The following is a 26,184-nucleotide window of genomic DNA, read 5'->3' as shown; positions in this document are numbered from 1 at the left end:
CTGTAATTCCCTCTTTAACGGTCTTCCACAAAAAGAAATCCGACGTCTTCAATTGATTCAAAATACAGCAATAAAACTCATTTATAAATTAGGAAAATATGATCACGTTACCCCAATTCTGAAAGATGCCCACTGGCTTCCTGTGGCCCATCGAATTACTTACAAAATTATTCTCCTGACCTTTAAAATAAAATCCTCCCATCTGCCTTCATTTCTACATAAACTTCTCATCCCTCAATGTTCATCTCGTACCTTAAGATCCACAAATCAAAATCTTCTTCTGATCCCCTCCATCAAAAGTTTTTATTACACACGGAAAATAAATTTCTCTGTTACTGCCCCAATGCTATGGAATTCTTTACCACAACTTCTTCGTGATGAACAACAACTAGATAAATTTAAAACAGGCTTAAAGACTTTCCTATTCCGTGATGCATTTATTTCTGTTTAGTAGCTAACTCTCAGTCATCTTCACTCGTTCAACATCACAAATTTTATTCTAATGACTTTTTCCCTTCCCAAATGTTGTTTTCCCATCCCCTCTTTCTCCCTTTTCTCTCTACATTGTAACTTTACCCTTCCATTAACCTCATCCCTCACAATCAAGTTTGTCTAGTCTATGTTTTAATATACACTATTTGTACCTCTAAATGCATAATATTTTAACTCCCCTTCCCTATTTAATTTATATTTTTATTGTAATGTACACCGGCCAGATATTTATTTGATGGTCGGTATATTAAAACCAAATAAACTTGAAACTTGAAACTTGTACAACTATACGATGGGAGGGATGTTTTTAAATGAGAGTACCCAAGAAAGAGACCTGGGGGTGATGGTGGAGTTGACAATGAAGCCGTCGGCACAGTGTGCAGCGGCTGCTAAGAAGGCAAATAGAATGCTAGGCATCATCAAAAAGGGTATTACAACCAGAACGAAAGAAGTTATCTTGCCATTGTATCGAGCAATGGTGCGTCCGCATCTGGAGTACTGCATCCAATATTGGTCGCCGTACCTTAAGAAGGATATGGCGATACTCGAGAGGGTTCAGAGGAGAGCGACGCGTCTGATAAAAGGGATGGAAAACCTGTCATATGCTGAGAGATTGGAAAAGCTGGGACTTTTTTCCCTGGAGAAGAGAAGACTTAGAGGAGATATGATAGAGACTTACAAGATCATGAAGGGCATAGAGAGAGTAGAGAGGGACAGATTCTTCACACTTTCAAAAAATAAAAGAACAAGAGGGCATTCGGAAAAGTTGAAAGGGGACAGATTCAGAACGAATGCTAGGAAGTTCTTCTTTACCCAGCGTGTGGTGGACACCTGGAATGCGCTTCCAGAGGGCGTGATAGGGCAGAGTACGGTACTGGGGTTCAAGAGGGAATTGGACAACTTTCTGCTGGAAAAGGGAATAGAGGGGTATAGATAGAGGATTACTGCACAGGTCCTGGACCTGTTGGGCCGCCGCGTGAGCGGACTGCTGGGCACGATGGACCTCATGGTCTGACCCAGTAGAGGCATTTCTTATGTTCTTATGTTCTTTTTTCAGAGTACATTCTGTAAAAATATAATATTCTTTCAAATACTGTGCACTCTTTCAGAAGAGTGTGTACTTTTGACAAAAGAATGATATTGCTCTTGTAGCATACAATAGGGGGGGGGAAGTCCTGAATAAAACAAAAATTGTCAACAATAAGAAATGAAGATTTTTAGACTGCACATTCTAGAAAAATGTCTGTGGATAGATTTCCTCCAGACAGTAGGGGGGAAAGTAGGGGCATAGTTTTCCTTTCAAACCTGAAGCAAATGTTAAACGTGCACAGTGACTTTTCAAGAACCAGTTTTGTACTGAAAATTATTAGTGTAGCTATTGTTTTTATTCAATCATTTCCCCCCAAGACAGACATAAGGGACTGACTCTACACATATGTGCACAGATGCAATCACATCAATTTTAAAATGTTGACATTATAATAAAAACAACAGCACAGAGACCTTTTATTCATACATTATCCAATATTCAAATTAACAGCTACATTAATTATAGATATGAAACTGTAACAAGCTCAGTCTACCTTCTTTGATACCTCCTGTGATTGATTATTCAGGTTATTAACTTGTGTCAAGAAAGAGCTAAAAACCACATAATGCTGGTTTGACTGCAAGGTAATTAATTTTCTTATCTGAAAACAGCATTTAACATTATGAACCAATCAGGAGATATCCTGCATTGCAAGATGAATACATTTATTCTGTGTTTGCACAATTAGAGTTTTTAGGCAGTGTCTACTCAGAGGTCTAGAACTTCAGCCACCGTTTAACCAATCAAACAAGTAACATTAATAAAATTACTTTGCAGCCTATTTCCAGATGATTTCATCAGTTCTATAATAATCATATAAATCATCTGAATATAGAACTGTTAGTTCTGTATCTTTTATTTTGATTAGGGTAATTACATTATTAAATTGGTCACATAAAGCAATTACAAAAACATTAGAAACTGTTCAGCAAGTCAAATTGCTTTAATGTCTCGCTCCCTCCCACTTTGGTGTTCCAATAGCAGTATTAGCAGACTTAGGAAAGAAACATTAGGCTGTTCCAATATCTGCAGTAGAAAATATATATTATCTTTTATGTAGTCAACCTGTTGGGCTGCTATCTTTGCTAGCGGTATCCAAGTATGTATACTGAGGTAGACCATTTAGTAGGAAACAAAGGAAATGACCCAATTTCCACAGAGAAAAATGGCAAACTCAAACAAAACAAGACCATATAGTCTAAAAATCTTCATTTTATTTCTTTAAAAAAAAACAACAACCCACAACTTAAAACACTGTTCACATTTGTATAGGACATGCCGTGTTTCGTCAAAACACCTTCCTCAGGGGTCCAATGTGCAGCAGTGCCTAGTTTTTCTCCACATTTGGTTAGACACGTTATTTCAAAACTTATCCTTCATTGGACCCCTGAGGAAGGTGTTTTGCTGAAACACGGCCTGTGTTGGGTCCATTCTATACAAATGTGGACAGTGTTTTTTTTTTTTTTTTTAAATATCGTTTATTCATTTTAAAACTTTCAATAAGTGCAAAATACATTACAATCACTTTACACTTTAGCATCACTTAATATTTCCAACAATGTATACTTACATCTTATACCCCTCCCCCTCTTTATACATAACCATTGTTCTTGAACATAAGAAAACATCAAATATCACCACCCACCCTCCCTACCCTGGATGTGTGTATACAAATGGGAAAATACTCTTCATTCTGCACAATAAGTTGTTAATGACTCCCGAACATCCTTAAAGTTCTGGGAATGCCCCAACTGTATGGCTAGTAACCTTTTCATTTTAAAAACATGGCATAGTGAATTCCACCAGAAATTATAATTCAATCGATTCCAATTTTTCATAATTTGTTGTATGACAACCCAAATGTGGACAGTGTTTTAAGTTGTTGTTGTTTTTTTTTTAAAAAGAAGTATAACAAAGATTTTGAACATTGTTTGTTTCCACAGTCTTGCTTTGTTTGGGGTAAACCATTCTACTTACCTTCATGGGTCCTTGAGAGATGGGGAAAGAAGACTTTCTTTAAAGTCCTATGTGTGCTGATATTTTTGTAGAATAATTTTATAAGGGAGTGAATACTTGAAGCTACTATAATATATGCACCCACTTTGATGGTATTTTAATCATCTACAAGTGAATGCAGTCACAAATACACATAAAAGACCTCTTACAAAACACCAGTTGGCACAACAGTACCCACTTTGAAATGGTGGCATGTACTTTGCTTATTAGCATCCATGGGTTAGATTTTGGGCAGAGAAGGGGCCATGAAAGTACACATATAGATTATACAACACTGTTGACAAATATTGGTTTGGATATTTACACCAGCACTGATTCTTTTGCTAATATATATAAAAACAAAGGTGCCTACTTTATATATACATATAAACAAAGGTGCCTACTTGTCTTATTCAAATAGGCTTCACATAGGCACCTTAAATTGTGTTTTAACTACCTTATAAGATTACCCTCTTTAGGTAGAAGTTGGTATTTATACCCTCTCATTCAGCCAATGAGATCAGATCCAGTTAAATTTAAGCTACATATACCAAAAGAAAATTCTTGATGGACAATTAAATGTGATAAAATGTGTTATTTCCCCTGATAGAACTAGAAAGACAAACACACAGTGCACTTAGAAATTTAGTTCTTCTTTTGGGACTCCTTCCTACAGCTTCCAAGCAAGGACACTTCCTGCTCCAGATGCTTGGGATCATTTTTCCTTTATTCCTGACTCAGTCAGGATCTCACTCTTCTGACCTGGAAGAAGCTTCAACAGCTCCACCTCTTTTCTTTTACACCCAAGCATTAAATACTGCACATCTGGCCTGGAACACACTGTTACTTTCATAATCCAGCTCCTTCCATAAGAAGGACATCCAATTAGGTAGCATTCCATACCTTTTCTCAAGCTCTCCGAGCCTCCATGGGTATTGAGTAATGGAGTCTAGAATAGATTCTTTAGCTTCTTCAATCTTACAAAACTCTTTTCTGTTAAAATTCTGAATGGGTTACACTTGAGTGCTGACTCAACTCATGTAGATTTTGCAAAACTTAGGAATTTTCATTCCCTATTCCCCATCCCACCCCCCACCCCACACACACACATTCGAAGAAAAATTGTGGGATTTCTTTCTACATGGATTAACTTTTACAAAAGCAGCTCTGAAATAGCTCTGCCCAGAAATAGCTAAGAAGAAAAAAATAAATAAATAAAATTTAAATTGAATCAGGTTGGACAGACTGGATGGACACTTTGGGTCTTTATCTGCTGTCATCTACTATGTTACTATGTTTTCACTTGTTCTGTTTGACACGTAGGGTATAGGGATTCTACCTTGACATCGAGATAAGTTTGAAACTTCAGGGTCCACCCTACACAAGGTCTGAAACTCTGTTGACTGTTGAGCTTTTGAAATACTTCTGAGTAGCAGAAAGGGGCATAATAAATATTCCCTCTCAAACTGATGCTTTTATATTCTTTTTTACATCATCATATTCTAATTCTCTTCCCATGGCTAATCTCTGCAGGCAAGCTATCTTTAAGCATATTCCCATATTATTCCATTAAACAGCCACCCAGGCTAGTGGTACCCCTGAAGCATACCATTACACATTTCTATCAGTGTGTTAATAATTGAAGCATGTAATATCCAATCAAGTTCCAAATTTCAGCTTTATTGATATACCCCCCCTTGGGGATGTACCATCAAGGCATCATACAATAAAATAATACTCATGAAAGTCAAAGGAGTGAACTACAATTCCAGACAGGAAAGAGATGGGGGGGAAAAAAACAGGTCCCTGGTATGAATTTGCTTATTTTAAACTTAATAGAGCCACAATGGGATCCCTGTGTTTAAAGGGAGACTCAAATAGCTTTATTTCATATGTAACAAAATTAAATGCAATGAGTGAAGATGTTTTTACTATTTGCATATGCTCTTGAAGTTGGAACCAATGTTGAATGCATATGATTTCAGAACCATGAGCCAGTTGCTGGTTTTGTGTAAACTGGATTTTTGAAAAGCATTATGGCTTCCTTTTATGAAAGTAAACAAGTATATAAGGCGGTAGTATATATTTTTTTAAGGCTAAATACCAGAGAAACTTCAATCCATATAGCCTCAATTGAAATTAGCATATATTCTTTTATGACCTCAGCAGTACAAACTGTGAGAAAGTTTTCATTCACAGTATAACTTGCACTAAAGTCTTCATCGGTCAGAATTTTCTATCCATATCTTATTTATTTAATTTATTCATTTTTATTTATTTTTCAAAATAAGTTAGAAAAAGTACTCATCTCTTTATCAGAGCATAGCAGGGGGTTCTTCACCGACATAGGCTATGTTTCGCCACATAAGGCTTTATCAAGGTAATCCCCTGATAGAGAAGAGAGATATATCATAGTTATTATCTTAGAACATATACTCCATGGCCGCGGCCATGGTTGTTCTGCCTAAACTAAACTATAACGATGGCAGTACATGTGGAATCGGCATAACAAAGGTATTTAACAAGCTATTATTCTAAGATATAACCTTTACTTTTTATTTTCAACTACTTTATATGGGCTAGAAATGATACCCCTAGGAGTTGTTGATAAGAACCGTGGAGTATATGTTCTAAGATAATAACTATGATATATCTCTCTTCTCTATCAGGGGATTACCTTGATAAAGCCTTATGTGGCGAAACATAGCCTATGTCGGTGAAGAACCCCTGCTATGCTCTGATAAAGAGATGAGTACTTTTTCTAACTTATTTTGAAAAATAAATAAAAATGAATAAATTAAATAAATAAGATATGGATAGAAAATTCTGACCGATGAAGACTTTAGTGCAAGTTATACTGTGAATGAAAACTTTCTCACAGTTTGTACTGCTGAGGTCATAAAAGAATATATACTAATTTCAATTGAGGCTATATGGATTGAAGTTCCTTTTATGAAGCCATGTTAGGCTTTTCTTTAAAAAATCTTCGGCCGATGGCAGTATTTTCTCCAGTGCTCATGGGAATTCTAGGAGCATCAGAGCTTTAACCGCCATGGCTGGCAATAAAAAAAAGCCTATCGTGGCTTCATAAAAGGGGGGGGAGGGGGTATATTTGGGGTTGGCAGTGACATGCTACAAGACATTGCAAATGATAGAAAACTCTACAGCTCAATTGATTTTTGCTTCTAGAAAACGTGAACATATCACTCTTACTGCAAAAATTACATTAGTTATGAAATATTGCACCATAACAAAATATTGCAGACAAAACAAGATCTTGGTTTTGATTTTTCAATTTCTGGATCAAGGGGGTCCATAATATTTTTTTTTAAATGTGATACAGTTGTGTATTCCTGTGCATTGTTTACATTCTTCGACGGAGAGGAGACTACTTGTGCCAGCAGTTGTTACTTTTCAATGGCCCAAAACAGCAGTTCGTGTCTTTTGTAATTGGCCCCAGATTATGGAATGCACTACCAGGTCATCTCCAATTTTGTTCCTCATTGCAACAATTTAAAAAGATGCTCAAACCACATGCAGGCTTGATCCGATTTATGAATTTTAGTATAATAGAGATGTTATTCCTTATCATGACAATTTCAAACTGTATTCAAAATATTCTTGTATGTGAAAGCGTTGTCTGATTTTTGAATTTTAACATAACGGCTTATGTGTCTAGTGCAGGGGTGGGCAACGAGGGCCGCCATCCAGTCGGGTTTTCAGGATTTCCCCAATGAATATGCATGAGATCTATTTGCATGCACTGCCTTCCGTTGTATGCAAATGGATATTCAATGGGGAACTCCTAAAAACACGACTGGATTGTGGCCCTCGTTGCCTACCCCTAGTGGGTAGTGCTAGACTTTTCATATCACTAGGCGCTGCAGGCCACGATTCGGCAAGGACCCTAGGCACTGGAAATGCAGACCTCTAAAACCCTGGACTACATTTTCAGTGCCTAGGGTTCTTGGTAACTTGATTCTGTAAGTGGCGCCTTTCCGCGATTTACATGTGGCAGGCACCACAGAATCAGCCCGTTAGCGCATGTGCATTTGGCACGTACCACAGGATACACAAGTGCTTCCTGCACTATGCCATTTTAAGCTATGTTAGGCACACATTAGTACCTAATGCAACTTAGTAAAAGGACCCCTAAATAGACTTCTAAATTAGAGAATGACATGGGGATGGCTACCTGTGGGGAGGGGATGGGGATAAACTTTGTCCTTGTGTCATTCTCTACTCCAAATACTTGGTCTCTATTGTTCTACAAGTATAACTCAATCCAAAAGTATAAACTTTAAATAATGGAAGGATAACAGAATGTGTGCACTTAATTTTGAGTGGCAAAATGACGTCATGATTAGCTTCAGTTCTTTAAAGCAGCTGTGGCTTCTTCTAGTCATCTGTCTCTTCTCTTTTAAACTAAACTACAAGGATGGCAGTACGTGTGGAATCGGCATAACAAAGGGGATTACCTTGATAAAGCCCTAGCGGCGAAACATAGCCTATGTCGGTGAAGAACCCCTGCTATGCTCTGATAAAGAGATGAGTAACCTTTTCTAACTTATTTGAATAATAAATTAAAATATATATAAAGTAAATAAATAAGATAGACCGATGAAGATTTTAGTACATACTATACTGTGAATGAAAATCTTCTCACAGTTTGTACTACTGAGGTCATAAAAGATAAAAGACAAAAGAAAAAGAAAAAGAAATTATATAATTGAGGCTGTATGGACTGAAGTTTTCTGATATTTAGCCTTAAAAAAATCTTTACATTACCTGCCTTTTATATTTGTCTTCTCTTTTACAACACCTGTTTTTGTGTGTGTGTTGTAGATAGGCTCCTGCCATTTCCTCTTTTTCTACAGTGCATAAAACATACAGCACCAGCTATTGAGTCCATGGTGGGCAGCGTTTCTCTTTAAATGCCAGTTGCCACAGGCAAATAAATCTGGATATTCAAGAGCACTATGTAGATAGCAGGTGCAACTGAATGTCCAAATAGATTGGTGAACTGCCAGGACTCTCTGGACAGCAGCAGGATTCAGCCGCTATCCCCGGATACATTATCCAGACAGATCATAGGACAGCCTTTTGCTGTCTTAAGTTATCTGGATATCTGTGCTAAAAATCGCCTCCATTCAGATAATCTGTTTCTCTGCCTCCATTTTGCCCCTGGACTACTTTGGAACTGTCCGGATAGTGCTGAGGTATTTTTGTAACAATATTCAGCTGATGAAGGTATTGATGTCTCTGAGAAAGAGGGATGGGCCAACCCCTCCCACCCCCCATTTATGCAACACCCTTTGTTGGATACACCTGAGAGAATTAAGGGGGGGGGGATAGAAAAGGATGCTGGGGAAGGTGAAGGAGAGAGAAAGCATATTACTAAAATGCTTTAATTTAGGGATTGCTTAGTGTGGAGATCTGAGAACAGAGTTTTCTGTACCAGAGAAGAGAAAGAAGTATCTGGTCAAAGTCTAGTCTCTGGAAAAACAAGATGCTGAGCAAGTGATAGACATAGCATCACATAAAAGTCATAAACAGAGTTGCAGTAAAATAGTATTGCTTGGGTAGCAATTCTAACAAATTTTAAAGTTTTTGTTAAATAGATGTTTGCAATAGAATAGAGCATATCAACAAGATCAGCATGTCCTCAGTGAGCATGCTGATTTCACCCCTTCTATTGCTGACAGGGGTGAAATCAATAGTATTATAGTTGCTAGGAAAATGTACTAATGAAGTATGATTAACTAGAAACCATGTGACTTGAATATAACCAATAGAATACAGCACACATCTTATCTACCATCTTCTGTAAGATGAAATATGGGACTTGATTTATAGTTTTTTGATGTGAGGTGCTGGTAGCCTCTTTGTAATTTTAGGAGGCTTTACATTATCACTATTATGTTTTATTGATGTTCAATTTGTTGTACTGTGTGTGATTCTGTTTGTGTATGTACTTTATTGTAACCCTCCTTGGGAAAGGCGGGGTATAAATAAATAAATACATATTTTTTCTCTTACCAGTGAAGCACAGGGAGAAAAAAATATCTTATTTTGGTTTAATGTCTGGAAAGTGTAGCTAAAAATCATAAAAACAATTTATAATAGAAAGGATAAGCCAGGGGTTGCACTGACCTATGTGACTGTAACCATGTGACTGTAGCCTACAGAAGTACAGTACATTGCTGAAGTATGCAATTTGTAATTGGATAATGTTTTTCTGAGCTTATTTGATTGGAGATTTTTTATTAATCATGTATGTTTACTAATTTGTGAGATGATGTCAGAATATCAATAAAGGGGGGGGGGGTGTTACTGTATTTTTTGCTCCATAAGACGCACCTGACCATAAGACACACCCAACTCTAGAGGAGGAAAAAACAAGAAAAATCAATTCTGAACCAAATGGTGTGCCCTGTACCTTGTCCCCCCTCTGGTGGTCTAGTAGTAGGCTGGGACAGGGTACAGGGCACATCTAGTGGTGGGCACTTCTAATGGTAGGCATGTCTAGTGGCAGCCACCAGCCAGCTCCCAAACCCCCAGCCAGTGCCAAGCCAGCCCCAAGGCAGCCAGCCAACCAGCCGACCTATCCTCAAGCCAGCCAGCCCCCAGCCAACCCCAAGCCAGCTAGCCAGTCCCAGCCAGCCAGCCCCCAATCAACCCGGCCAGCCAGCCAGTGCCAAGCCAGCCAGCCCCCAGTCAACCCAGCTAGCCAGCCAGGCCCAAGCCATCCAGGCAGCCCAAAGGCAACCAGCCAACCCACACCAGGCCAGCCAGCCAGCCAGCCCCCAGTCAACCCGGCTAGCCAGTCCCAAGTCAACCCAGCCAGCCAGTCCCAAGCTAGCCAGCCCAAAGGCAAAGGCAGGCAGGCACCCCCCACCCCAGTACCTTTTATTTGTCATCCCGGCAGTCCAGCATGCTTTCTGCGCTCCTGCCTGGGTTCTGCTGCTCTCTTCCAGCAGCATCAGTGGTGCAGGAGGCAGGCGTGCACTTCTTGCATGCCTGCTTGGTCCCTCCCTGCACTCTGAATGGCTGCCTGTCAGTTCTCATGGGACGAGAACTGACAGGCAGCCATTCAGAGTGCAGGGAGGGACCAAGCAGGCACGCAAAAAGCATGCACCTCCCTCCTGCACTACTGTGCTGCTGACGCTGCTGGAAGAGATCAGAAGAACCCAGGCAGGAGCACGGAAAGCACGTTGGACCGCCGGGATGACAAAAGGAGGTACGGGTTTTGTTTGGTGTTTTTTTTACATTCGCTCCTTAAGACACACCCTTATTAAAAAGTGTGTCTTAAGGAGCAAAAAATATGGTAATCCCCAGGGTTGGCTCTTAGTCAGAATACTGCCATTTAACAGGTCCTTAAGAGTGTGTTTCAAGTTTCAAGTTTATTAGCATTTGATGAATCGCTTATATAAAATTTCTAAGCGATGTACAGTTTAAAAGCCACCAGATTGTGGTCTCACATACAATTTGAACGAGTTAATCGTAAGACAAACAATATAAATCAATTGGCATTATAACAATTGAAATAGGGACAAACATGAAAGGGTAGGAAAGGAGGGAAAAGTTACAATATCATTATCTGTTGGAGTTTACATAAAAGGGAAAACACAATAAGGAGCAAAGAGGATTGGTGAATTTAATAGTCACAACAAAATGTATAAAATTTAAGGTGTGCCATGTTACGTATCAAAAGCGTCTTGAAATAGAAAGGTTTTTAAAATTTTCTTAAAAGATAAAAGGTCTTTTTCATTTCTAATATAGTTTGGTAAGGAATTCCATAATGTAGGGGCCATAACGGAAAATATATCGTTTCTTCTTGTGACGATAATTTTCAAGGAGGGAATTGATAATAAATTTGAGGAGGATGATCGTAGAGAGCGTGAGGCCATATATGGAATAATCATTTTTGACATAAATTGTGGTTCATTGAAGATTAGTGTTTTATATACCAAAAATATAATTTTAAAGATAATTCGGTGGGAAATGGGAAGCCAATGTGATTTAATCATTAATGGTGTGACATGATCATATTTTTTCGCTTTATGGATTAATTTTATTGCAGTATTTTGAATTATCTGAAGTCGTCTTTTTTCTTTCTGAGTTATATTGATTAAGAGAGAATTACAATAATCAATTTTGGATATGATCAAAGAGTGAACCAGAATATTGATCGATTTAGAGTCTAGGAAAGTGGAAATTGAACGGATAAGACGTAGTCTATGAAAGCATGATTTAACTATTTCACTGATATGACTGTGAAATGATAAGTCTACGTCAACTATTACTCCAAGGATTTTCAGTTTAGGTACAGATTCTAGAGGGGTGTTGTCAAGAATAAATGGTGAAATTGGTGTTAAGTTTCCTTTCCAGGTAAAAAACATAAGTGCCCGATAAGACTTTATTGTTATGTAACCTAATCTTATTTGAGTGCATTTATTACTTTATTCTTATCTGGGTAGTTGGAAGGAATTCTGTAATATTTCTTAGAACTTGGAAGAGAAGGGCTGAAGGCTTTCCTTGAGGTTTTTCTATACCAAACATTGATTTTTGGATGGTACAGCTGGATATCTCAGTAGTGTTTATCCATCCAGCAGTGCTATTCAACCCAGATAAATGCTTTTATACTATAGAACAATTGGTTATCGGATAGAAGACAGAGGGTAGGGTTAAATAGTCATTTTTCTCAATGGAGGAGAGTGTACAGTGGAGTGCCATAGGGTCTGTACTGGGACCGGTGCTATTTAACTTATTTATAAATGACCAGGAAATTGGAATGATGAGTGAGGTGATTAAATTTGCATTTGACACTAAACTGTTCAAAGTTGTTAAAACGCACGCAGATTATGAAAAATTGCAGGCAGACCTTAGGAAATTGGAAGACTGGACGTTCAAGTGGCAGATGAAATTTAATGTGGATAAATGCAAAGTGATGCACATTGGGAAGAATAACCTGAATCACAGCTACCGGATGCTAGGATCCGCCTTGGGGGTTAGCACCCAAGAAAAGGATCTGGGTATCATTGTAGACAATACGATGAAACCTTCCGCCCAATGTGCGGCGGCGGCCAAAAAGGCAAACAGAATTCTGGGAATTATTTAAAAAAGGGATGGTTAACAAGACTAAGAATGTCATAATGCCCCTGTATCGTTCCATGTGGCGACCTCATTTGGAGTATTGCGTTCAATTCTGGTTTCCTTATTTCAAGAAATATATAGTAGTGCTAGAAAAGGTTCCAAGAAGAGCGACCAAGATGGTAAAGGGGATGGAACTCCTGTCGTATGAGGAAAGACTAAATGGTTAAAGCTCTTCAGCTTGGAAAAGAAGGGAGATATGATTGAAGTCTACAAAATCCTTTTGCGCACAATGGCCTTTATAGAATTTGTGTTTAACATGGATCATCCTAGTGCCTATACAAGCTAAAATAACATCAAAATATACGTATACAGTAAGGGGTTGATTCTATAAATGGTGCGTAAATCAGCCAGCACCTAATAAATGACACTATCTGTGTGTCAATCACACTTAGGGGTCGTTTACTGAATCGCGGCTAGCGGCGCCTATGAAAAATCTTAGACGCATGAAATGTAGGCAAGGGATTTAAAGGTTTACATTTCAGGCGCCTATGTTTTTGGAGAATCGCACTTAGCAGTGCCTAACTCACCCTCCACCCATAGAAAAGCCTATTTAGGCGTTAGGTGCCTATCATCCAATTCATTTTTTAAACTAATTATTGAGGTTGTTAAGGGTATTTTGCCAATTAACCCCCTCTTTTACAAACGCATAGTGCGGGTTTTAGCACCAGCAATGGCGGTAACTGCTTCAATGCTCATAGAATTAGTATCAGCATTGGAGCAGTTACCGCCATTGCCGGCACAAAAAAACGCGCTATGGCCTTCTTTTGCTAAGGTGTGCTAACCGATTAACGCACGCTAAATGCTAACGTGTGCATGTTAATCTATGGACACGTTATCGTTTAGCGCGTGCTAATTCGATTAGCATACCTTAGTAAAAGAGGGGGTAAGTTAGGCGCCTTTTATAGAATCAGCCTCTCTCTTTCTTGACTTGTGCAGGGTCACAAAGAGCAGCACTAAAGAAGTTTTGCATCGAAGAATCAGTTAATTATTAATGTTCATTATCACAGTGTGCAGTAAAGATTTCAGTAATACCATTAACATGTTATTTGTCACAGCCTCCATTTTAAGCAGAGGTTAAGAATTGCCAATGGCGTTCAAAACACTCAAGTATTCAATGTCTCCTTGAGATAGAATAAAGCCTGCAATGCTGTTCAACTCCTTGCGACAAGGCCTCACACTATATTTTTTAAAGCTAGCTATCAGTTTTGAGTATTTTACACAATTTTGACTACCTAGAAGTTTGTGTTGACACCCATTTGACATTCAAGGAACAAGTCTATAAGGTCTATAAGGACTTTTACGCCTTTTGTCAACTGAGACCTGTTTAACATTGTATTGATGAGTCTAGTTTACTTGTGTTGAGTTATGCATTTGTGATCTCCAAGTTGGACTATAGGAATTTAGTTTATGCGGTATTGTCTCAATGGAATTTAAAGCAGTTGCAGACATTATAGAATACAAAGGTGAGATTTTTGGGTAATGCTAAGCATTATGAATAAGTTACAGTATATCTTTATTTGAATGGTATCATTGGTGGCTGGTTGCTCAGAGAATTCAAAGAATTAATCCCCTCTTTTACAAAGCCCAATTGTGTGGCCTGCTGCAGTAACTGTCCTGAATCCCATAGGGATTTAAAGGGCTTTTGGCTTTTGCAATATGGCAGCTACTAGCGTGGCTTTGTAAAAAGGGGATGAGGGGGGGGGGGGTGGAGGTAAATTTTAAGATTGTGAAACTCATGCATAATTATTATACTTTTCAATCTTTTTATTTAAAGAGTTTTTCTCCTTATGTCCCTAGTCGACCTCTGCAATCTGCTTAAGAAAATCATCTGGTTACTCTTTCCAGTAGGATATTCTGTTGAGAATGGAGTAGCAAGAGGGTATTTGGCTAGTTGGCCCCCAGTTTATAGAATAATTTGATGGAATCTATACTCGGAGAGAGGGATTTAAAAAAAAAAAAAAATTAAAGTTGCATTAACAATGTTTTCATTTGTTCAGGTTTTTGTGTTCTAGCAGGTTCGGAAAGCGGTGGGGACTAACGTCTGTGTTATCACAGTATGGATGAGAGAGTGGAATGGGGGATTTGTATACTGCCTTTTTGTGGCTTTGGCATTTCAAAGTTATATTCAGAGCTGTGGGAGGGTTCAGTGACTTGCGCAGGGTCACAAAGAACAGCACTAAAGATTTGATCTCACAAACTCTGGGTCCAGAGTAGTAGCTCAACCAGTGAATCATAGAGATGATAGGAAAAGTCCTAAGACCAATCTTATATTGGAGTTCTCTGTGTTTTTTATTTGTTGTTACCATGTTTCCCCGAAAATAAGATATTGTCTTATATTAATTTTGGGCCCAAAAAAGGTACTAGGTCTTATTTTGGGGGGTAGGTTTTATTTTTTTCATGTACAATGATCATCTCTCCATTCCTCTCCTTCACCCCAATTCTTCCTCTTTCCTTTCTCTCCCCCACATGTGCCGCATCTTTCCTCTCCTCTCACTCATCCCCTTGAGCAGTATATTTCTATCCCTCCCTCCCCTCCCATCCCCCTGTGCAGCAGAACCCTTGGAGCTTCTATCTCTCCCATCCCTTGTGCAGCAGAACCCTTGAAGCTTCTATCCCTCCCTTCCTCCCATCCCCTCGTGCCGCATCTTTCTATCCCTCCCATCCCCCCTGATGCCGCCGTACCCTCCGCGCACCCCCCCCTCGCACCCTGCTGACCCTTTCATCTCTCCCATCTGAACTCCGAACGCAAGACCAAAATACCTGGTAACAAACGGGAGCAGCACAAGCTGCATCGCAGCCTTCTCACACCCGGGCGTTCCTCTGCTGCATCACTGATGATGTCATCAGCAACACGGCATATAGAAGGTATTTCGGTCACAGTCAGGGTTCGGATGGGAGGGAGAGATGGAAAGGTCAGTGGGGAGCGACAGGGGAGGCGGGGGAAGTGCTGCTGCTAGCGACTAGGACTTATTTTCAGGGGTAGGGCTTATATTAAGACCTACCCTGAAAACCATGCTGGGGCTTATTTTCAGGGTAGGTCTTATTTTCGGGGAAACACGGTATTAGATTGTGAACCACTTGAAACCGAACTGTGATGCAGTACTGTATATCAAATATATCAAATATTAAGCATTTTTCACACATAATGATGCCATGAAACAAACACAATATGCCAGTTTTAAGGTGACTTATTGGCTGACATCATGTAGGCAGTCTAATGTTATGAAACAAAAAAGCAGAAAATATGTATGTTCAAAAATCATGTTTTGTCAGGAGCATCAATCACAAACTCTATTTTGAGTCTGATAGATCACAACATATAAACATCCATCTCTCAAATTGCACCACTTTATATAGCAGCAGAGCTTTTCCAAGCATTGGAATTAGTGACTGTTTTGAATCTACATTTTTTTTCTGCTTTTTTGCTTCACTACGCTGTTTTTGCAGTTTTTTCTTGCCTCAAATTTTTTGGCAGTCTAATGTTAGCAGCTTTCTCTTGTGGAAATCAATTTGGCTTGCGTTCGGCACACTGTTTTTATTTGGTAAGAATAACTTTTTGGACTTTTAAATTGGTGTGTACCTCATTTAGGGATCCTTTTACTAAGGCGCGCTAAAAATTAGCATGCGCTTAATGTTAACACGTGCGAATACCATTAATGCACGGTAGCATTTAGCGTGCGCTAATTTTTAGCGGTTGCTAAAATGGCTACCGCACCTTAGTAAAAGGACTACTTAGGGCTCCTTTTACAAAGGTGCGCTAGCATTTTTAGCGCATGCACTGGATTAGCGCGCGCTATAACTCAAGAGGAGGCGGTAGCGGCTAGCGCGCACAGCATTTTTGCGTGCGCTATTCTGCATGTTAAGGTCCTAACACACCTTTGTAAAAGGAGCCCTTAGATGTAAACCGCACAGTACGCTTCTAGAATAATGCCAGCTCAATGCTGGCATTAAGGTCTAACGCGCGCTATTGCGCTTATTAAGGCCCTAACACACCTTAATAAAAGGAGCCCTTAGTGATTTTGATGATTAACTATGACTTTTTTACTTTCCTGATTAAATGCTTTTGTTTTAATTAGAACATTTTTAAAATAATTATCTTCATTTTTAGTTGATAAAATGCAAAGCGTGGGCTTGGAGAATTTCCAGCCATCTGCCTATTCTATTTAATATTTATTTGCTTCCATTCTGCTTCCAGCCAGGAATCAATAGATAATCTGAACAAATGCCTGGGTAGAATGTACTGTTGATATAAAGAAAATAAAATTTAACCCAGAGAAGACAGGTATAACGGGTCAGCAAAAGCTAAGCTAGACTATTACCAGCCTATCTTAAGGTATGTCTACCAAAGGATGCACAGTCCTAACGCACAGTTAGTGTGTGTGAAAACACTTCCTGCAAACCATGTTATAAAATGTTATGGTTACATTTTTGTGCATGCTAAGCACATGCCATGTATGTTTTAATTTATTTTTTGGAAAGAACATATCAGGGCAAACAATAGGCATGGATGTGCTATTTAACTAGTGCAATGACGGTTGTATATCCATAACATGGGAGCCCTTACCACCTTGTTTTAGGACAAGCTATCCTCTGTTTAAGGGAGAAGCAGCCACATATGGGCTGAAAACAAATGTGTGGGAAAGAAAGCAGGGGGGCGGGGCGGGGATTTAAGGTAGGGAAGGGGTGGAAAAATAGTAGGCCAGGAAGAGTAGGCTAATCAGGAGGTAGGCACCCAGGGAGGGCGGGGAGGAGGAGGCGGCCTTGGAGGAGCGCTGGAAGAAGAGGCAGTCCGGTGCACTGACCAGGCAGGAGAGGCAAGTCTTTTCCCTCCCTCCACTCTCCTTAGACATGTTGCAGCTATAGGTGCAGCGGAATCAAGGGGGGGCAAAGACACAGCACCCAAATACGAGAAGGCGCTTGGGGGGGGTACCAAAAAGAAAGCTTTAGCAAACAGCATAGCTGCTGTGAACAATGAAAGAGACATGTCTCCCTGGTTGCACAGCGGGGAGGCCATGGGACATATATGACAGCAACTGCTCCCCATCCTTAAACGGGAAGGGTGGAAAGCTTGAACGGCTCCCTTGGACATGCGGTGGAATCAGGCGTTGAGTTAAATGTTACAAGAGAATGTTCAATGTTAAGTTACCGTATTTTTCGCTTCATAAGACGCACTTTTTTCCACCCAAAATTGGGTGGAAATTTCAGTGCGTCTTATGAAGCGAAGGTAACTTTTTTTAAACACGCCCCACCCACCCCGGTGTACCTTTTTAAAATGACCCATTTGTTGGGGGTATCCGCCGCTGCTCCTGCTCCCTGTTCACTGCCACTGCTCCCTGCTGGCTGCCGCTACGCATGAACTCAGGACACGGGAGGGAGGAAGAATGAAGGACAAATGCTAGAAGGCAGTGAGGGGGCACGAACTTGGGACATGGGAGGGAGGTAGGACAAAGAACAAAGGCTGGAAGGCAGTGAGAGGGCACGAACTCGGGACATGGGAGGGAGGTAGGTCAAAGAACAAAGGCTGGAAGGCAGTGAGTGGAAGTGGGCATGAATTTGGGACATGGGAGGGAGGGAATAGAAAGGGACAATTCTTTGGCATGAGTGAAGAAAGGAAGGAAGAAAGAAAGGAAGGAAGGAGACTCATGAAATCACCAGACAACAAAAGTAGGAAAAATTATTTTATTTTCAATTTAGTGATCAAAATGTGTCAGTTTTGATACTTTATATCTGCTGTGTGTATACGAAAAATGAAACGAACAGTCTGGCAGGGAAAGGGAGACAGGGTGCAGAGCCTGGTACATATTAGTACACAATTTGGTTCAGAATGTTTTTTTTCTGGTTTTCCTACTCTAAATCTAGGGTGCATCTTATGGTCCGGTGCGCCTTATGGTGCAAAAAATGTGGTATATTGAGAGAGCCTTTGTGCATGCGTGGATGTCAAAGTGATGACATCACACATGCAAGTGATGTCATCATGTCAATGTCTGTGCACTTCCAGATGCCTTGAGCTACGGCCACCATGTTTAGTGTGCCATGGCTTTGCAAAGTTTGTGAGACACTGGTATAGATTGTTGCATGATATTGTGGTCTATAATGTCAAAAGCAGCTGAGAAATCCAGCAGTGCTAACACAGAGGCAAATCCCCTGTTTTGGTTTCTATGAAGACAATCAATTTTGATTCACCTTCCTCTCTTCTACCTTAGAATGTAAGCCGACTGGACATTAATTTTTGATAAACAGGGTATTATATCCCTTAATAAGTATGGTTTATATACACTGATTTATTTGTTGCTATCTGAATTGTAGAATATTTTATAATTGTGAAATATAAATTGAATGGAATGAAATAAAACAGGAAAATTGCTTTTCAATTTCTAAATCCTATGATTTCCTGAGTAAGACAGACACAAATTCCATTGTAAGATCCCCTTTTCAAATGACAAGAAGACATATTAGATCTTCCAGCAGAGTTCCTTTTTTAGAGGTTTCTTTCTGATTTTAGTAAACTAACCAGTAGCCCTTGTGTTTATTTTTCTCCATATTTTCATTCAAGGAAAGGAATTGTCTAGTCCAGACATGTCAAACTCTGGCCCGCTGGCCAAATTTGGCCCGTGGTGTACTAAAATTTGGCCTGACAAACATTCCTGCCATTGTCGAGATTTGGCCCGCCGTTCCTTCCCTCCCTCCATCAGGTACGGCGCAGCTCCGCCAATGTTAAAAGGAGCTGCATCAATCAGAGCCCTCCCGCTGCCGCCTCAGCATGTTCCCTCTGCTGTTGTCCTGTACGTCAAGGGAGGGGTGGGACTGCGGCAGAGGGAACGTGCTAAGGCAGCGACATGGCTCCAATTTCGACGCGGTTCCTTTTAACATTGGCAGAGCTGCGCTGTACCTGATGGCTGCGCCTGGAGATGGTTGTTTGCTGTTGGACCCCTCTTTGGCCTGTGCAGTCTTTTATACCTTCCCATCTAGCTTCTTTATCACTATCTAAAGTGTTCACAGAATCACTACTGATTCCAAAGCTGCATTCCCAGCTTCTTTAAAGTTTCTAATTTGACAAACTCCTTCAAGGATAAGGATCCACCAATTCCATGTCCTGGCCTAACTTCTTTGAGTTTCCCAGGGCTAGGGGGTCAATCCCCTCGATTCTGCTAGACACGGTGGGATGTTAGCCATCAGGTGGGGGGAGATGAGGAGATATCATGGCCCAGGGAGTCAAACGCTCCTCCCTTGGCGGCGATGTGATCCAGCCCTTGAAGAATTGTAGGCTGTAATGGAGGTGACAACGCAGCCAGCTGTGGAACAGGCTTGATCATTCCCTTTCGTTTGGTGTGAGGCATCAAAGAAGAAGAAAACTTATTCCAAAGACGGTCCAAACAGCAATTTCCGAGGTAAAACTCAAGCTAGAATGGTAGAATGCTGTCAAGAACCATTTTGGCTCCTCCTTCCCATAATGTTAGATTTTTTTAATTTTACCCTTTCTTCAATCAGGAACCAAAGAAGGTGTTTAAGAAGAGGAGTTATATGATCATTATGTTTTGCATTGCAGAGAATCCTAGCCACTGTGTTCTTTTGGGTTTGCAAGCAAATTGAACTTGATGATACTTGCATACAGTATACTTTACTATGTTACAATAGTCATACCTGGCATAGAATAATACAAAGTGAGAGGAAAAGTCTTTTTTGTTGTTGTTGTTTTGTTTCCATCACAGAGCTGGTGTGGGGTTGGAGAGGTTGTAATACTATACTTCTACTAAGATTAAGGGGTTCCTTTTAGTAAGGTACGCATTTAGCACGCGCTAAATCGGTTAGTGTACCTTAATAAAAGGACCCCTAAGTATCTTTAAAAAAAAAATTTGGCCCACGACTTAGCCTATGTTTTAGATTTCGGCCCCTTATGTGATTGAGTTCGACACCCCTGGTCTAGCCATAATTAATTTATACATAAAAGCCTGCTGACAGCTAGAAGGAGCATAGTGTTCAAGTGGGCTGATCTATTATTAAAAATAGAACTTTCTGATTGGGCAGACGGGTGCGGTGGCAGCTGCTGGGCTTTGCGGGGCACTTTTCATCGGTTATTGCATCTTCTTTGACAAGAAATGGCACAGCCACCCCGACTTGAAGCTGCGGTTGCGAGAGAAAAGGTGAAAACAAAAGCTTGCCAAAGAAAGAGCAGGGCTGTCTACGTTACCTGACCTCAAGGATGCTGAGACTATTCAGAGGTTTTTTCTTGAAGAGATATAGCTTGGAGAGGAATTGTTAGCACAAGGTGATTATGAGAAGGGTGTTGACCATTCGAACAATGCCATTGCTGTGTGTGGACATTGCCTGCATCCTGTACATAGCCTGCAGTTTTTGTTTGGTTTGTCCTTGTTCGGTATACTGCAGACTCCGTTGGATTTTCCTCTTCTTGCTGTATGTGTGGACAGCCACCAGTGGCATACCAAGGGGGGGACGATCCGCCCCGGGTGCATGGCTTGGGGGGGGTGCAAAGCCAGCCAGGTCCGGGTCTTCCTGCCCTACTGCCCTACTACCCGGTCCTCCTGCCAGGTCCGGATCCTCCTGCCCTTCCTTTCCCCCGGTCTGCGCCGCTGCAATCTTACCTCCCCGCTGCTGCTGCTAATCACTGACAAGAAGTCTTCTTTCCAGTGTCAATTTTGACATCAGAGATGATGTTCCTGGCCAGCCAGGCAATGATTGGCTAGCCCGGAATGTCCTCTCCGACATCAGACTTCTTGTCGGCGATTAGCAGCAGTAGCGGGGAGGTAAGATTGCAGCGGCGTAGACCGGGGGAAAGGAAGGAGAGAGGCGCTTTTTTTTTCCTTGGCAGGGAGGGAAGGATGTAGGCAGGCATGCTGGCTAGCTTTAGCATGGCAGGGAGGGAGGGAGATAGGTAGGCAGGCAGGCTGGCTTTGGGGGTGGACAAAATCTGGAAGGTAGTGGGGGGACATAAGGAGGAGGCACTGGGGACACTAAGGACACGGGAAGGGGGTACTGCGGGCATTATGGACACAGGAAGGAGGCACTGGGGGCACTTTGGACATAGGAAGGAGGCACTAGGGTCACTATGGACACGGGATGGAGGCACTGGGGGCACTATGGACACAGGAAGGAGGCACTGGGAGCACCATGGACACAGGATGGGGCACTGGGGGCACTAAAGACATAGGACGGAGGCACTGGGGGCACTAAGGACACAGGACGGGAGCACTGGGGCACTATGGACACAGGACAGGGGCACTGGGGGCACTATGGACACAGGACTGAGGCACTGTGGGCACTATGGACACAGGACGGAGGCACTGGGTGCACTAAGGACACAGGACTTGGCAGTGGGGGCACTAAAGACACAGGACGGGGGCACTGGGGACACTATGGACATGGGAAGGAGGCACTGGGGGCACTATGGACATAGGACGGAGGCACTGGGGGCACTAAGGACATGAGAAGGAGGCACTGGGAGCACTAAGGACATGGGAAGGAGGCACTGGAGGCACTAAGGACATGGGAAGGAAGGAGGGAAGGAATAGAAAGGGAGAATTGATGGTCCTGAGTACAGAAAGAAAGAAATGAAAGAAAGGATACACAGTCAATTAATAGATGTCCCCTTTTGATGAAAAAAATAAATGTTCACGTTACCTCTGACTTACTTTCTCTGCAAAGCAGAGTTGGCAGCTGCGCTGAGGTGCAGGAAGATCCCGCAATGACTCGTCTGCCAGCTCTGCTCTGGAAGAAGTAAGTTACTTCGGAGGGGGTGGACCCGGCAGACGCAGTCATTGCGGGACTTTGCCACAACTCCCTGCGTCTGCTGGGTCCACCCCCTCTGACGTAACTTACTTCTTCCGGAGCAGAGCTAGCAGACGAGTCATCGTGGGACCTTCCAACATGCGGCTGCTGAGTCCGCTCCAGAGCAAGTACGTCGGAGTGGGGTGGACTGGCAGCCGGCAGCTACAGTCATCGTGGCACCTTGCTGCATGAAGGGAGAGAAAGGAGCAGGATTGCTGGAATGGAAGAGTGATAGAGGGAAAGAAAGGGGGCAGGGTGGTATGGAAGGGTGGTGCTGATAGAATTGATGTACAGGGAAAGGAGAGAGACATAAGGGGGAAGGATATTGGAGGGAAAGAAAGGGGGCAGATGCTGATTGAAGAGGGGTGGATGGAGAGAAAGGGCAGACATTGGATGGTAGTGGGGAGCCTATGCTGGATGGAAGTGCAGATGGGAGAGATAAGGGAGCAAATGCAGGAAGGAAATGGGAGGAGAGAAAGAGGGGAGCAGACGCTGGATGTAAGTGGACAGAGAGAGAGGAGAAGGTACTAGATGGAAGGGTTGGAGAAGAGGGTACATGATGGAAGGAGGGGATAAATGAAAGAGGGTACATGATGGGGAGAAAAGGATTGTGTTTGGGGAACACTGGAGAGGTGAGGGAAATATGTGGCAAGCTTTAGGTAGACAGTAAAAAATAACTTTGATGAGAGGGTAGTAAGAACATAATCTAGACAGATGCAGAAAATAAATTGAAAAGGAAAATGAGGGAAAAAAGGGAAAGGGATTGCAGAGGAGAGGTGTGGGAGAGGGAAGGAGAGGAGAGAGATGCCAGACCAATGGGGGTGAAAGGAGAGATGGAAGGGGAAGTCATACAGTTACTGGAAGGGGCATAGAAGGAGAGAAGATGCCATATAGGGGAATAGTGACGGTAGACAGTGGATGGAAGGAAGAGAGTTACAAGAAGATTAGGAAAGCAGAAATCACAGAAGACAAAGGTAGAAAAAATTTTATATTTATTTATTGCTTTAGGAGACATGTGTCACTGTTTCTGTGGAGCATTATATGCAGAGTCCAGCTTATTGCTGGTTCAATTTAACCTTTGTCTATGTATTTCTATTTTATCCCTTTTACAAAACTGTGGAGTGTTTTTAGCGCCAGCCGTGGTGACAACTCTGATGCTCAGAATTCTATGAGCGTCAGAGCTGTTACCTCCATGGCTAAAATCTACACTACAGTTTTGTAAAAGAGGGAGGGGTTAGTTTGTGATTACATATTCCATACTAGGCGAAGGTGTTTTCTGTGTTCTGTGTATTCGAAAGACATGGTTTTTTGTTAGGTTTGACTGCAGGATTGATCTGTACTAGTCTGGCTTGTTTAGTTTTACAATGGGTGTATTGATGTTGTACTGCTTACTGCAGTATGTAAGATGCTGCCTTTTCCTAGGTACTCATGTGTGACATGTGGCTTGTTACTAAAAATCATGTTTTTCATACAGAGGGGGGGGGGTGTCAAATGATGGGCCACAGGTGTCACATATGCTAGGTACGCCACTGACAGCCACAACAGTTGTTGCAGGTGTTGCAGCAAACGCTTCCACCATCAGTGTTCCAGATGCTTCTGAATAAGTTACCAACTATTAGCCAGAAAATTGTAACTTCACAGAGCTTAAAAGAGGATGATGTTGAGTAAGGGACAAAAACAGTACCTGCTCTTTCCTAATGCAGAAGATGAAATGATGAGGCAAAAAAAAAAATCCAAATGGACAGTACAGTGCTCCCCCGTGAATTTGCAGTTCACAGTCCTGGTCATTCGTGGTATTTTCTGACTGCGAATGACTGGACAGGAGAGGCAGCCGGAGCGCCGGTGAGTGAAGGAACATAAGAACATAAGAGTTGCCGCTGCTGGGTCAGACCGGTGGTTCATCCTGCCCAACAGTCCGCTGAAGCGGTGGCCCCTAGGTCAAAGACCAGTGCCCTAACTGAGACCAACCCTACCTGCATATGTTCCGGTTCAGCAAGAACTCATCTAACTTTGTCTTGAATCCCTGGAGGGTGTTTTTCCCTATAACAGCCTCCGGAAGAGCATTCCAGTTTTCCACCACTCTCTGAGTGAAGAAGAACTTCCTTACGTTTGTACGGAATCTATCCCCTTTTAACTTTAGAGAGTGCCCTCTCGTTCTCCCTACCTTAGAGAGGGTGAACAACCTGTCCTTATCTACCAAGTCTATTCCCTTCAGTATTTTGAATGTTTCGATCATGTCTCCTCTCAGTCTTCTCTTTTCAAGGGAGAAGAGGCCCAGTTTCGCCAATCTCTCACTGTAAGGCAACTCCTCCAGCCCCTTAACTATTTTAGTTGCTCTTCTCTGGACCCTTTCAAGTAGTACCATGTGCTTCTTCATATACGGTGACCAGTGCTGGACGCAGTACTCCAGGTGAGGGTGCACCATGGCCCGGTACAGCGGCATGATAACCTTCTCTGATCTGTTTGTGATCCTCTTCTTTATCATTCCTAGCCCTTTTTGCTGCCGCTGCGCATTGTGCAGACGGCTTCATCGACTTGTCGATCAGAACTCCCAAGTCTCTTTCCTAGGAGGTCTCTCCAAGTACCGCCTCGGACATCCTGTATTCGTGCATGAGATTTTTGTTACTGACATGCATCACTTTACACTTATCCACGTTGAACTTCATCTACCATGTTGATGCCCATCCCTCGAGCCTGATTATGTCACGTTGCAGATCTTCGCAATCCCCCTGTGTCTTCAGTACTCTGAATAACTTCAAATCGTCTGCTAATTTAATCACCTCACTAGTCGTACCAATGTCCAGATCATTTATAAAGATGTTGAAGATCACAGGTCCAAGCACCGAGCCCTGCGGCACCCCACTGGTGACACTCTTCCAGTCCGAGAATTGTCCATTTGCCCCCACTCTCTGCTATGCTCCAGCCAATTTTTCACCCTCGATTCCATGGCTTGCAATTTTACAAAGTAGTCGTTCATGCGGAACCTTGTTGAATGTCTTCTGAAAATCCAGATATACAATGTCAACTGGGTTGCCCTTGTCTATCTGCCTGTTTACTCCCTCAAAGAAGTGCAGAAAGTTCATCAGGCAAGATGTACCTTTGCTGAAACCGTGCTGGCTGGTCCTCATTAAACCGTGTCCGTCAAGGTGATCAATGATGCGGTCTTTGATCAGCATCTCTACCATCTTTCCCGGTACCGAGGTCAGACTTACCGGTCTGTAGTTTTCTGGATCTCCTCTCGAATCTTTTTTGAAGATAGGCATACATTCACCACCTTCCAGTCCTCCGGAATATTTCCCGATTTGATCAACAGATTGGCTATTAGCTGAAGCAGTTCAGCTATAGTCCCTTTCAGTTCCTTGATGACCCTTGGATGGAAATCACTCACGGTATGCTCCAACTGCCTCATCTTGTACTAAAGTTGGGCATTACCAATCAGGAGCTGCGTGTCAAAGCATTTCTTGATTGGTAAGGCTCGACTAGTACAGGAAGAGGCGGTCAGAGCATACAGCGAGTGTTTTCCTTCACTCGCTGGTGCTCCTGCTGCCCTCTCCTGCCTTTCCAGCTGCCCTCTCCTGTCTCCCCTGCCTAAAAAACGTATTTGCGGTTTTTCAAATTTCGGGGGAGTGCTGCATATTGTATCGGAAGCTGTAAAAAAATTACCAGAG

The 26,184-nt window shown here is 41.9% G+C and overlaps 1 protein-coding gene and 1 pseudogene across 4 annotated transcripts in view; both read left to right on the top strand.

Annotated features, from left to right (window-relative positions):
* The window catches only part of FSTL5 (follistatin like 5), an 865,201-nt gene that overhangs the window by 426,027 nt on the left and 412,990 nt on the right, over positions 1–26,184 (top strand). The gene's annotated exons all lie outside the window — the stretch shown is intronic.
* Positions 10,099–24,184, top strand: LOC117357078 (annotated as a pseudogene).

This window comes from Geotrypetes seraphini, chromosome 1, assembly GCF_902459505.1.
Source record: "Geotrypetes seraphini chromosome 1, aGeoSer1.1, whole genome shotgun sequence".
In the NCBI taxonomy this organism is placed as follows: domain Eukaryota; kingdom Metazoa; phylum Chordata; class Amphibia; order Gymnophiona; family Dermophiidae; genus Geotrypetes; species Geotrypetes seraphini.
This window is presented reverse-complemented; position numbering and strand designations above follow the sequence as displayed.